The following is a 13,050-nucleotide window of genomic DNA, read 5'->3' on the forward strand; positions in this document are numbered from 1 at the left end:
GTGTTTATTTCTGCTGAAAAACACGTTTTGACAATTTCTGAGCACTGGGGTTAAGGGCTGACTCAGTGTGCTCTTCTGAGCCAAGCAGTTACACTGCGAATCTAAGAGCTGAGAAAAAGCGTTTATTTCGGGCTGAAAAACACGTTTTGAAAACAGTGTTGTTCCTGCCCTATAAGTTACATGGGGGTTTCCAAAGTTGCCAAAACGTGTTTATTTCTGCTGAAAAACACGTTTTGACAATTTCTGAGCACTGGGGTTAAGGGCTGACTCAGTGTGCTCTTCTGAGCCAAGCAGTTACACTGCGAATCTAAGAGCTGAGAAAAAGCGTTTATTTCGGGCTGAAAAACACGTTTTGAAAACTGTGCTGTTCCTGCCCTATAAGTTACATGGGGGTTACCAAAGTTGCCAAAACATGTTTATTTCTGCTGAAAAACACGTTTTGACAATTTCTGTACACTGGGGTGAAGGGCTGACTCAATGTGCTCTTCTGAGCCAAGCAGTTACACAGCGATTCTAAGGGCTGACAAAACGCGTTTATTTCGGGCTGAAAAACACGTTTTGAAAACTGTGTTGTTCCTGCCCTATAAGTTACATGGGGGTTACCAAAGTTGCCAAAACATGTTTATTTCTGCTGAAAAACACGTTTTGACAATTTCTGTACACTGGGGTTAAGGGCTGACTCAATGTGCTCTTCTGTGCCAGGCAGTTACACAGCGATTCTAAGGGCTGACAAAACGCGTTTATTTCGGGCTGAAAAACACGTTTTGAAAACTGTGTTGTTCCTGCCCTATAAGTTACATGGGGGTTACCAAAGTTGCCAAAACGTGTTTATTTCTGCTGAAAAACACGTTTTGACAATTTCTGAGCACTGGGGTTAAGGGCTGACTCAGTGTGCTCTTCTGAGCCAAGCAGTTACACTGCGAATCTAAGAGCTGAGAAAAAGCGTTTATTTCGGGCTGAAAAACACGTTTTGAAAACTGTGCTGTTCCTGCCCTATAAGTTACATGGGGGTTACCAAAGTTGCCAAAACATGTTTATTTCTGCTGAAAAACACGTTTTGACAATTTCTGTACACTGGGGTGAAGGGCTGACTCAATGTGCTCTTCTGAGCCAGGCAGTTACACTGCGAATCTAAGAGCTGAGAAAAAGCGTTTATTTCGGGCTGAAAAACACGTTTTGAAAACTGTGCTGTTCCTGCCCTATAAGTTACATGGGGGTTACCAAAGTTGCCAAAACATGTTTATTTCTGCTGAAAAACACGTTTTGACAATTTCTGTACACTGGGGTTAAGGGCTGACTCAATGTGCTCTTCTGAGCCAGGCAGTTACACAGCGAATCTAAGAGCTGAGAAAAAGCGTTTATTTCTGGCTGAAAAACACGTTTTGAAAACTGTGCTGTTCCTGCCCTATAAGTTACATGGGGGTTACCAAAGTTGCCAAAACATGTTTATTTCTGCTGAAAAACACGTTTTGACAATTTCTGTACACTGGGGTTAAGGGCTGACTCAATGTGCTCTTCTGAGCCAGGCAGTTACACAGCGATTCTAAGGGCTGACAAAACGCGTTTATTTCGGGCTGAAAAACACGTTTTGAAAACTGTGTTGTTCCTGCCCTATAAGTTACATGGGGGTTACCAAAGTTGCCAAAACGTGTTTATTTCTGCTGAAAAACACGTTTTGACAATTTCTGAGCACTGGGGTTAAGGGCTGACTCAGTGTGCTCTTCTGAGCCAAGCAGTTACACTGCGAATCTAAGAGCTGAGAAAAAGCGTTTATTTCGGGCTGAAAAACACGTTTTGAAAACAGTGTTGTTCCTGCCTTATAAGTTACATGGGGGTTACCAAAGTTGCCAAAACGTGTTTATTTCTGCTGAAAAACACGTTTTGACAATTTCTGAGCACTGGGGTTAAGGGCTGACTCAGTGTGCTCTTCTGAGCCAGGCAGTTACACTGCGAATCTAAGAGCTGAGAAAAAGCGTTTATTTCGGGCTGAAAAACACGTTTTGAAAACTGTGCTGTTCCTGCCCTATAAGTTACATGGGGGTTACCAAAGTTGCCAAAACATGTTTATTTCTGCTGAAAAACACGTTTTGACAATTTCTGTACACTGGGGTTAAGGGCTGACTCAATGTGCTCTTCTGTGCCAGGCAGTTACACAGCGATTCTAAGGGCTGACAAAACGCGTTTATTTCGGGCTGAAAAACACGTTTTGAAAACTGTGGTTCCTGCCCTATAAGTTACATGGGGGTTACCAAAGTTGCCAAAACGTGTTTATTTCTGCTGAAAAACACGTTTTGACAATTTCTGAGCACTGGGGTTAAGGGCTGACTCAGTGTGCTCTTCTGAGCCAAGCAGTTACACTGCGAATCTAAGAGCTGAGAAAAAGCGTTTATTTCGGGCTGAAAAACACGTTTTGAAAACTGTGCTGTTCCTGCCCTATAAGTTACATGGGGGTTACCAAAGTTGCCAAAACATGTTTATTTCTGCTGAAAAACACGTTTTGACAATTTCTGTACACTGGGGTGAAGGGCTGACTCAATGTGCTCTTCTGAGCCAGGCAGTTACACTGCGAATCTAAGAGCTGAGAAAAAGCGTTTATTTCGGGCTGAAAAACACGTTTTGAAAACTGTGCTGTTCCTGCCCTATAAGTTACATGGGGGTTACCAAAGTTGCCAAAACATGTTTATTTCTGCTGAAAAACACGTTTTGACAATTTCTGTACTCTGGGGTTAAGGGCTGACTCAATGTGCTCTTCTGAGCCAGGCAGTTACACAGCGATTCTAAGGGCTGACAAAACGCGTTTATTTCGGGCTGAAAAACACGTTTTGAAAACTGTGTTGTTCCTGCCCTATAAGTTACATGGGGGTTACCAAAGTTGCCAAAACATGTTTATTTCTGCTGAAAAACACGTTTTGACAATTTCTGTACACTGGGGTTAAGGGCTGACTCAATGTGCTCTTCTGTGCCAAGCAGTTACACAGCGATTCTAAGGGCTGACAAAACGCGTTTATTTCGGGCTGAAAAACACGTTTTGAAAACTGTGTTGTTACTGCCCTATAAGTTACATGGGGGTTACCAAAGTTGCCAAAACGTGTTTATTTCTGCTGAAAAACACGTTTTGACAATTTCTGAGCACTGGGGTTAAGGGCTGACTCAGTGTGCTCTTCTGAGCCAAGCAGTTACACTGCGAATCTAAGAGCTGAGAAAAAGCGTTTATTTCGGGCTGAAAAACACGTTTTGAAAACTGTGCTGTTCCTGCCCTATAAGTTACATGGGGGTTACCAAAGTTGCCAAAACATGTTTATGTCTGCTGAAAAACACGTTTTGACAATTTCTGTACACTGGGGTGAAGGGCTGACTCAATGTGCTCTTCTGAGCCAGGCAGTTACACTGCGAATCTAAGAGCTGAGAAAAAGCGTTTATTTCGGGCTGAAAAACACGTTTTGAAAACTGTGCTGTTCCTGCCCTATAAGTTACATGGGGGTTACCAAAGTTGCCAAAACATGTTTATTTCTGCTGAAAAACACGTTTTGACAATTTCTGTACACTGGGGTTAAGGGCTGACTCAATGTGCTCTTCTGAGCCAGGCAGTTACACAGCGATTCTAAGGGCTGACAAAACGCGTTTATTTCGGGCTGAAAAACACGTTTTGAAAACTGTGTTGTTCCTGCCCTATAAGTTACATGGGGGTTACCAAAGTTGCCAAAACATCTTTATTTCTGCTGAAAAACACGTTTTGACAATTTCTGTACACTGGGGTTAAGGGCTGACTCAATGTGCTCTTCTGTGCCAAGCAGTTACACAGCGATTCTAAGGGCTGACAAAACGCGTTTATTTCGGGCTGAAAAACACGTTTTGAAAACTGTGTTGTTCCTGCCCTATAAGTTACATGGGGGTTACCAAAGTTGCCAAAACGTGTTTATTTCTGCTGAAAAACACGTTTTGACAATTTCTGAGCACTGGGGTTAAGGGCTGACTCAGTGTGCTCTTCTGAGCCAAGCAGTTACACTGCGAATCTAAGAGCTGAGAAAAAGCGTTTATTTCGGGCTGAAAAACACGTTTTGAAAACTGTGCTGTTCCTGCCCTATAAGTTACATGGGGGTTACCAAAGTTGCCAAAACATGTTTATTTCTGCTGAAAAACACGTTTTGACAATTTCTGTACACTGGGGTGAAGGGCTGACTCAATGTGCTCTTCTGAGCCAGGCAGTTACACTGCGAATCTAAGAGCTGAGAAAAAGCGTTTATTTCGGGCTGAAAAACACGTTTTGAAAACTGTGCTGTTCCTGCCCTATAAGTTACATGGGGGTTACCAAAGTTGCCAAAACATGTTTATTTCTGCTGAAAAACACGTTTTGACAATTTCTGTACACTGGGGTTAAGGGCTGACTCAATGTGCTCTTCTGAGCCAGGCAGTTACACAGCGATTCTAAGGGCTGACAAAACGCGTTTATTTCGGGCTGAAAAACACGTTTTGAAAACTGTGTTGTTCCTGCCCTATAAGTTACATGGGGGTTACCAAAGTTGCCAAAACGTGTTTATTTCTGCTGAAAAACACGTTTTGACAATTTCTGAGCACTGGGGTTAAGGGCTGACTCAGTGTGCTCTTCTGAGCCAAGCAGTTACACTGCGAATCTAAGAGCTGAGAAAAAGCGTTTATTTCGGGCTGAAAAACACGTTTTGAAAACAGTGTTGTTCCTGCCCTATAAGTTACATGGGGGTTTCCAAAGTTGCCAAAACGTGTTTATTTCTGCTGAAAAACACGTTTTGACAATTTCTGAGCACTGGGGTTAAGGGCTGACTCAGTGTGCTCTTCTGTGCCAGGCAGTTACACAGCGATTCTAAGGGCTGACAAAACGCGTTTATTTCGGGCTGAAAAACACGTTTTGAAAACTGTGTTGTTCCTGCCCTATAAGTTACATGGGGGTTACCAAAGTTGCCAAAACGTGTTTATTTCTGCTGAAAAACACGTTTTGACAATTTCTGAGCACTGGGGTTAAGGGCTGACTCAGTGTGCTCTTCTGAGCCAAGCAGTTACACTGCGAATCTAAGAGCTGAGAAAAAGCGTTTATTTCGGGCTGAAAAACACGTTTTGAAAACTGTGCTGTTCCTGCCCTATAAGTTACATGGGGGTTACCAAAGTTGCCAAAACATGTTTATTTCTGCTGAAAAACACGTTTTGACAATTTCTGTACACTGGGGTGAAGGGCTGACTCAATGTGCTCTTCTGAGCCAGGCAGTTACACTGCGAATCTAAGAGCTGAGAAAAAGCGTTTATTTCGGGCTGAAAAACACGTTTTGAAAACTGTGCTGTTCCTGCCCTATAAGTTACATGGGGGTTACCAAAGTTGCCAAAACATGTTTATTTCTGCTGAAAAACACGTTTTGACAATTTCTGTACACTGGGGTTAAGGGCTGACTCAATGTGCTCTTCTGTGCCAGGCAGTTACACAGCGATTCTAAGGGCTGACAAAACGCGTTTATTTCGGGCTGAAAAACACGTTTTGAAAACTGTGTTGTTCCTGCCCTATAAGTTACATGGGGGTTACCAAAGTTGCCAAAACGTGTTTATTTCTGCTGAAAAACACGTTTTGACAATTTCTGAGCACTGGGGTTAAGGGCTGACTCAGTGTGCTCTTCTGAGCCAGGCAGTTACACTGCGAATCTAAGAGCTGAGAAAAAGCGTTTATTTCGGGCTGAAAAACACGTTTTGAAAACTGTGCTGTTCCTGCCCTATAAGTTACATGGGGGTTACCAAAGTTGCCAAAACATGTTTATTTCTGCTGAAAAACACGTTTTGACAATTTCTGTACACTGGGGTGAAGGGCTGACTCAATGTGCTCTTCTGAGCCAGGCAGTTACACTGCGAATCTAAGAGCTGAGAAAAAGCGTTTATTTCGGGCTGAAAAACACGTTTTGAAAACTGTGCTGTTCCTGCCCTATAAGTTACATGGGGGTTACCAAAGTTGCCAAAACATGTTTATTTCTGCTGAAAAACACGTTTTGACAATTTCTGTACACTGGGGTTAAGGGCTGACTCAATGTGCTCTTCTGTGCCAGGCAGTTACACAGCGATTCTAAGGGCTGACAAAACGCGTTTATTTCGGGCTGAAAAACACGTTTTGAAAACTGTGTTGTTCCTGCCCTATAAGTTACATGGGGGTTACCAAAGTTGCCAAAACGTGTTTATTTCTGCTGAAAAACACGTTTTGACAATTTCTGAGCACTGGGGTTAAGGGCTGACTCAGTGTGCTCTTCTGAGCCAAGCAGTTACACTGCGAATCTAAGAGCTGAGAAAAAGCGTTTATTTCGGGCTGAAAAACACGTTTTGAAAACAGTGTTGTTCCTGCCTTATAAGTTACATGGGGGTTACCAAAGTTGCCAAAACGTGTTTATTTCTGCTGAAAAACACTTTTTGACAATTTCTGAGCACTGGGGTTAAGGGCTGACTCAGTGTGCTCTTCTGAGCCAGGCAGTTACACTGCGAATCTAAGAGCTGAGAAAAAGCGTTTATTTCGGGCTGAAAAACACGTTTTGAAAACTGTGCTGTTCCTGCCCTATAAGTTACATGGGGGTTACCAAAGTTGCCAAAACATGTTTATTTCTGCTGAAAAACACGTTTTGACAATTTCTGTACACTGGGGTGAAGGGCTGACTCAATGTGCTCTTCTGAGCCAGGCAGTTACACTGCGAATCTAAGAGCTGAGAAAAAGCGTTTATTTCGGGCTGAAAAACACGTTTTGAAAACTGTGCTGTTCCTGCCCTATAAGTTAAATGGGGGTTACCAAAGTTGCCAAAACGTGTTTATTTCTGCTGAAAAACACGTTTTGACAATTTCTGTACTCTGGGGTTAAGGGCTGACTCAATGTGCTCTTCTGAGCCAGGCAGTTACACAGCGATTCTAAGGGCTGACAAAACGCGTTTATTTCGGGCTGAAAAACACGTTTTGAAAACTGTGTTGTTCCTGCCCTATAAGTTACATGGGGGTTACCAAAGTTGCCAAAACATGTTTATTTCTGCTGAAAAACACGTTTTGACAATTTCTGTACACTGGGGTTAAGGGCTGACTCAATGTGCTCTTCTGTGCCAAGCAGTTACACAGCGATTCTAAGGGCTGACAAAACGCGTTTATTTCGGGCTGAAAAACACGTTTTGAAAACTGTGTTGTTCCTGCCCTATAAGTTACATGGGGGTTACCAAAGTTGCCAAAACGTGTTTATTTCTGCTGAAAAACACGTTTTGACAATTTCTGAGCACTGGGGTTAAGGGCTGACTCAGTGTGCTCTTCTGAGCCAAGCAGTTACACTGCGAATCTAAGAGCTGAGAAAAAGCGTTTATTTCGGGCTGAAAAACACGTTTTGAAAACTGTGCTGTTCCTGCCCTATAAGTTACATGGGGGTTACCAAAGTTGCCAAAACATGTTTATTTCTGCTGAAAAACACGTTTTGACAATTTCTGTACACTGGGGTGAAGGGCTGACTCAATGTGCTCTTCTGAGCCAGGCAGTTACACTGCGAATCTAAGAGCTGAGAAAAAGCGTTTATTTCGGGCTGAAAAACACGTTTTGAAAACTGTGCTGTTCCTGCCCTATAAGTTACATGGGGGTTACCAAAGTTGCCAAAACATGTTTATTTCTGCTGAAAAACACGTTTTGACAATTTCTGTACACTGGGGTTAAGGGCTGACTCAATGTGCTCTTCTGAGCCAGGCAGTTACACAGCGATTCTAAGGGCTGACAAAACGCGTTTATTTCGGGCTGAAAAACACGTTTTGAAAACTGTGTTGTTCCTGCCCTATAAGTTACATGGGGGTTACCAAAGTTGCCAAAACATCTTTATTTCTGCTGAAAAACACGTTTTGACAATTTCTGTACACTGGGGTTAAGGGCTGACTCAATGTGCTCTTCTGTGCCAAGCAGTTACACAGCGATTCTAAGGGCTGACAAAACGCGTTTATTTCGGGCTGAAAAACACGTTTTGAAAACTGTGTTGTTCCTGCCCTATAAGTTACATGGGGGTTACCAAAGTTGCCAAAACGTGTTTATTTCTGCTGAAAAACACGTTTTGACAATTTCTGAACACTGGGGTTAAGGGCTGACTCAGTGTGCTCTTCTGAGCCAAGCAGTTACACTGCGAATCTAAGAGCTGAGAAAAAGCGTTTATTTCGGGCTGAAAAACACGTTTTGAAAACTGTGCTGTTCCTGCCCTATAAGTTACATGGGGGTTACCAAAGTTGCCAAAACATGTTTATTTCTGCTGAAAAACACGTTTTGACAATTTCTGTACACTGGGGTGAAGGGCTGACTCAATGTGCTCTTCTGAGCCAGGCAGTTACACTGCGAATCTAAGAGCTGAGAAAAAGCGTTTATTTCGGGCTGAAAAACACGTTTTGAAAACTGTGCTGTTCCTGCCCTATAAGTTACATGGGGGTTACCAAAGTTGCCAAAACATGTTTATTTCTGCTGAAAAACACGTTTTGACAATTTCTGTACACTGGGGTTAAGGGCTGACTCAATGTGCTCTTCTGAGCCAGGCAGTTACACAGCGATTCTAAGGGCTGACAAAACGCGTTTATTTCGGGCTGAAAAACACGTTTTGAAAACTGTGTTGTTCCTGCCCTATAAGTTACATGGGGGTTACCAAAGTTGCCAAAACGTGTTTATTTCTGCTGAAAAACACGTTTTGACAATTTCTGAGCACTGGGGTTAAGGGCTGACTCAGTGTGCTCTTCTGAGCCAAGCAGTTACACTGCGAATCTAAGAGCTGAGAAAAAGCGTTTATTTCGGGCTGAAAAACACGTTTTGAAAACAGTGTTGTTCCTGCCCTATAAGTTACATGGGGGTTTCCAAAGTTGCCAAAACGTGTTTATTTCTGCTGAAAAACACGTTTTGACAATTTCTGAGCACTGGGGTTAAGGGCTGACTCAGTGTGCTCTTCTGAGCCAAGCAGTTACACTGCGAATCTAAGAGCTGAGAAAAAGCGTTTATTTCGGGCTGAAAAACACGTTTTGAAAACTGTGCTGTTCCTGCCCTATAAGTTACATGGGGGTTACCAAAGTTGCCAAAACATGTTTATTTCTGCTGAAAAACACGTTTTGACAATTTCTGTACACTGGGGTGAAGGGCTGACTCAATGTGCTCTTCTGAGCCAAGCAGTTACACAGCGATTCTAAAGGCTGACAAAACGCGTTTATTTCGGGCTGAAAAACACGTTTTGAAAACTGTGTTGTTCCTGCCCTATAAGTTACATGGGGGTTACCAAAGTTGCCAAAACATGTTTATTTCTGCTGAAAAACACGTTTTGACAATTTCTGTACACTGGGGTTAAGGGCTGACTCAATGTGCTCTTCTGTGCCAGGCAGTTACACAGCGATTCTAAGGGCTGACAAAACGCGTTTATTTCGGGCTGAAAAACACGTTTTGAAAACTGTGTTGTTCCTGCCCTATAAGTTACATGGGGGTTACCAAAGTTGCCAAAACGTGTTTATTTCTGCTGAAAAACACGTTTTGACAATTTCTGAGCACTGGGGTTAAGGGCTGACTCAGTGTGCTCTTCTGAGCCAAGCAGTTACACTGCGAATCTAAGAGCTGAGAAAAAGCGTTTATTTCGGGCTGAAAAACACGTTTTGAAAACTGTGCTGTTCCTGCCCTATAAGTTACATGGGGGTTACCAAAGTTGCCAAAACATGTTTATTTCTGCTGAAAAACACGTTTTGACAATTTCTGTACACTGGGGTGAAGGGCTGACTCAATGTGCTCTTCTGAGCCAGGCAGTTACACTGCGAATCTAAGAGCTGAGAAAAAGCGTTTATTTCGGGCTGAAAAACACGTTTTGAAAACTGTGCTGTTCCTGCCCTATAAGTTACATGGGGGTTTCCAAAGTTGCCAAAACGTGTTTATTTCTGCTGAAAAACACGTTTTGACAATTTCTGAGCACTGGGGTTAAGGGCTGACTCAGTGTGCTCTTCTGAGCCAGGCAGTTACACTGCGAATCTAAGAGCTGAGAAAAAGCGTTTATTTCGGGCTGAAAAACACGTTTTGAAAACTGTGCTGTTCCTGCCCTATAAGTTACATGGGGGTTACCAAAGTTGCCAAAACATGTTTATTTCTGCTGAAAAACACGTTTTGACAATTTCTGTACACTGGGGTTAAGGGCTGACTCAATGTGCTCTTCTGAGCCAGGCAGTTACACAGCGAATCTAAGAGCTGAGAAAAAGCGTTTATTTCTGGCTGAAAAACACGTTTTGAAAACTGTGCTGTTCCTGCCCTATAAGTTACATGGGGGTTACCAAAGTTGCCAAAACATGTTTATTTCTGCTGAAAAACACGTTTTGACAATTTCTGTACACTGGGGTTAAGGGCTGACTCAATGTGCTCTTCTGAGCCAGGCAGTTACACAGCGATTCTAAGGGCTGACAAAACGCGTTTATTTCGGGCTGAAAAACACGTTTTGAAAACTGTGTTGTTCCTGCCCTATAAGTTACATGGGGGTTACCAAAGTTGCCAAAACGTGTTTATTTCTGCTGAAAAACACGTTTTGACAATTTCTGAGCACTGGGGTTAAGGGCTGACTCAGTGTGCTCTTCTGAGCCAAGCAGTTACACTGCGAATCTAAGAGCTGAGAAAAAGCGTTTATTTCGGGCTGAAAAACACGTTTTGAAAACAGTGTTGTTCCTGCCTTATAAGTTACATGGGGGTTACCAAAGTTGCCAAAACGTGTTTATTTCTGCTGAAAAACACGTTTTGACAATTTCTGAGCACTGGGGTTAAGGGCTGACTCAGTGTGCTCTTCTGAGCCAGGCAGTTACACTGCGAATCTAAGAGCTGAGAAAAAGCGTTTATTTCGGGCTGAAAAACACGTTTTGAAAACTGTGCTGTTCCTGCCCTATAAGTTACATGGGGGTTACCAAAGTTGCCAAAACATGTTTATTTCTGCTGAAAAACACGTTTTGACAATTTCTGTACACTGGGGTTAAGGGCTGACTCAATGTGCTCTTCTGTGCCAGGCAGTTACACAGCGATTCTAAGGGCTGACAAAACGCGTTTATTTCGGGCTGAAAAACACGTTTTGAAAACTGTGTTGTTCCTGCCCTATAAGTTACATGGGGGTTACCAAAGTTGCCAAAACGTGTTTATTTCTGCTGAAAAACACGTTTTGACAATTTCTGAGCACTGGGGTTAAGGGCTGACTCAGTGTGCTCTTCTGAGCCAAGCAGTTACACTGCGAATCTAAGAGCTGAGAAAAAGCGTTTATTTCGGGCTGAAAAACACGTTTTGAAAACTGTGCTGTTCCTGCCCTATAAGTTACATGGGGGTTACCAAAGTTGCCAAAACATGTTTATTTCTGCTGAAAAACACGTTTTGACAATTTCTGTACACTGGGGTGAAGGGCTGACTCAATGTGCTCTTCTGAGCCAGGCAGTTACACTGCGAATCTAAGAGCTGAGAAAAAGCGTTTATTTCGGGCTGAAAAACACGTTTTGAAAACTGTGCTGTTCCTGCCCTATAAGTTACATGGGGGTTACCAAAGTTGCCAAAACATGTTTATTTCTGCTGAAAAACACGTTTTGACAATTTCTGTACTCTGGGGTTAAGGGCTGACTCAATGTGCTCTTCTGAGCCAGGCAGTTACACAGCGATTCTAAGGGCTGACAAAACGCGTTTATTTCGGGCTGAAAAACACGTTTTGAAAACTGTGTTGTTCCTGCCCTATAAGTTACATGGGGGTTACCAAAGTTGCCAAAACATGTTTATTTCTGCTGAAAAACACGTTTTGACAATTTCTGTACACTGGGGTTAAGGGCTGACTCAATGTGCTCTTCTGTGCCAAGCAGTTACACAGCGATTCTAAGGGCTGACAAAACGCGTTTATTTCGGGCTGAAAAACACGTTTTGAAAACTGTGTTGTTACTGCCCTATAAGTTACATGGGGGTTACCAAAGTTGCCAAAACGTGTTTATTTCTGCTGAAAAACACGTTTTGACAATTTCTGAGCACTGGGGTTAAGGGCTGACTCAGTGTGCTCTTCTGAGCCAAGCAGTTACACTGCGAATCTAAGAGCTGAGAAAAAGCGTTTATTTCGGGCTGAAAAACACGTTTTGAAAACTGTGCTGTTCCTGCCCTATAAGTTACATGGGGGTTACCAAAGTTGCCAAAACATGTTTATGTCTGCTGAAAAACACGTTTTGACAATTTCTGTACACTGGGGTGAAGGGCTGACTCAATGTGCTCTTCTGAGCCAGGCAGTTACACTGCGAATCTAAGAGCTGAGAAAAAGCGTTTATTTCGGGCTGAAAAACACGTTTTGAAAACTGTGCTGTTCCTGCCCTATAAGTTACATGGGGGTTACCAAAGTTGCCAAAACATGTTTATTTCTGCTGAAAAACACGTTTTGACAATTTCTGTACACTGGGGTTAAGGGCTGACTCAATGTGCTCTTCTGAGCCAGGCAGTTACACAGCGATTCTAAGGGCTGACAAAACGCGTTTATTTCGGGCTGAAAAACACGTTTTGAAAACTGTGTTGTTCCTGCCCTATAAGTTACATGGGGGTTACCAAAGTTGCCAAAACATCTTTATTTCTGCTGAAAAACACGTTTTGACAATTTCTGTACACTGGGGTTAAGGGCTGACTCAATGTGCTCTTCTGTGCCAAGCAGTTACACAGCGATTCTAAGGGCTGACAAAACGCGTTTATTTCGGGCTGAAAAACACGTTTTGAAAACTGTGTTGTTCCTGCCCTATAAGTTACATGGGGGTTACCAAAGTTGCCAAAACGTGTTTATTTCTGCTGAAAAACACGTTTTGACAATTTCTGAGCACTGGGGTTAAGGGCTGACTCAGTGTGCTCTTCTGAGCCAAGCAGTTACACTGCGAATCTAAGAGCTGAGAAAAAGCGTTTATTTCGGGCTGAAAAACACGTTTTGAAAACTGTGCTGTTCCTGCCCTATAAGTTACATGGGGGTTACCAAAGTTGCCAAAACATGTTTATTTCTGCTGAAAAACACGTTTTGACAATTTCTGTACACTGGGGTGAAGGGCTGACTCAATGTGCTCT

The sequence above is a fragment of the Atractosteus spatula genome, chromosome 13 (assembly GCF_055471065.1).
Source record: "Atractosteus spatula isolate fAtrSpa1 chromosome 13, fAtrSpa1.hap1, whole genome shotgun sequence".
Taxonomy (NCBI): Eukaryota; Metazoa; Chordata; class Actinopteri; order Semionotiformes; family Lepisosteidae; genus Atractosteus; species Atractosteus spatula.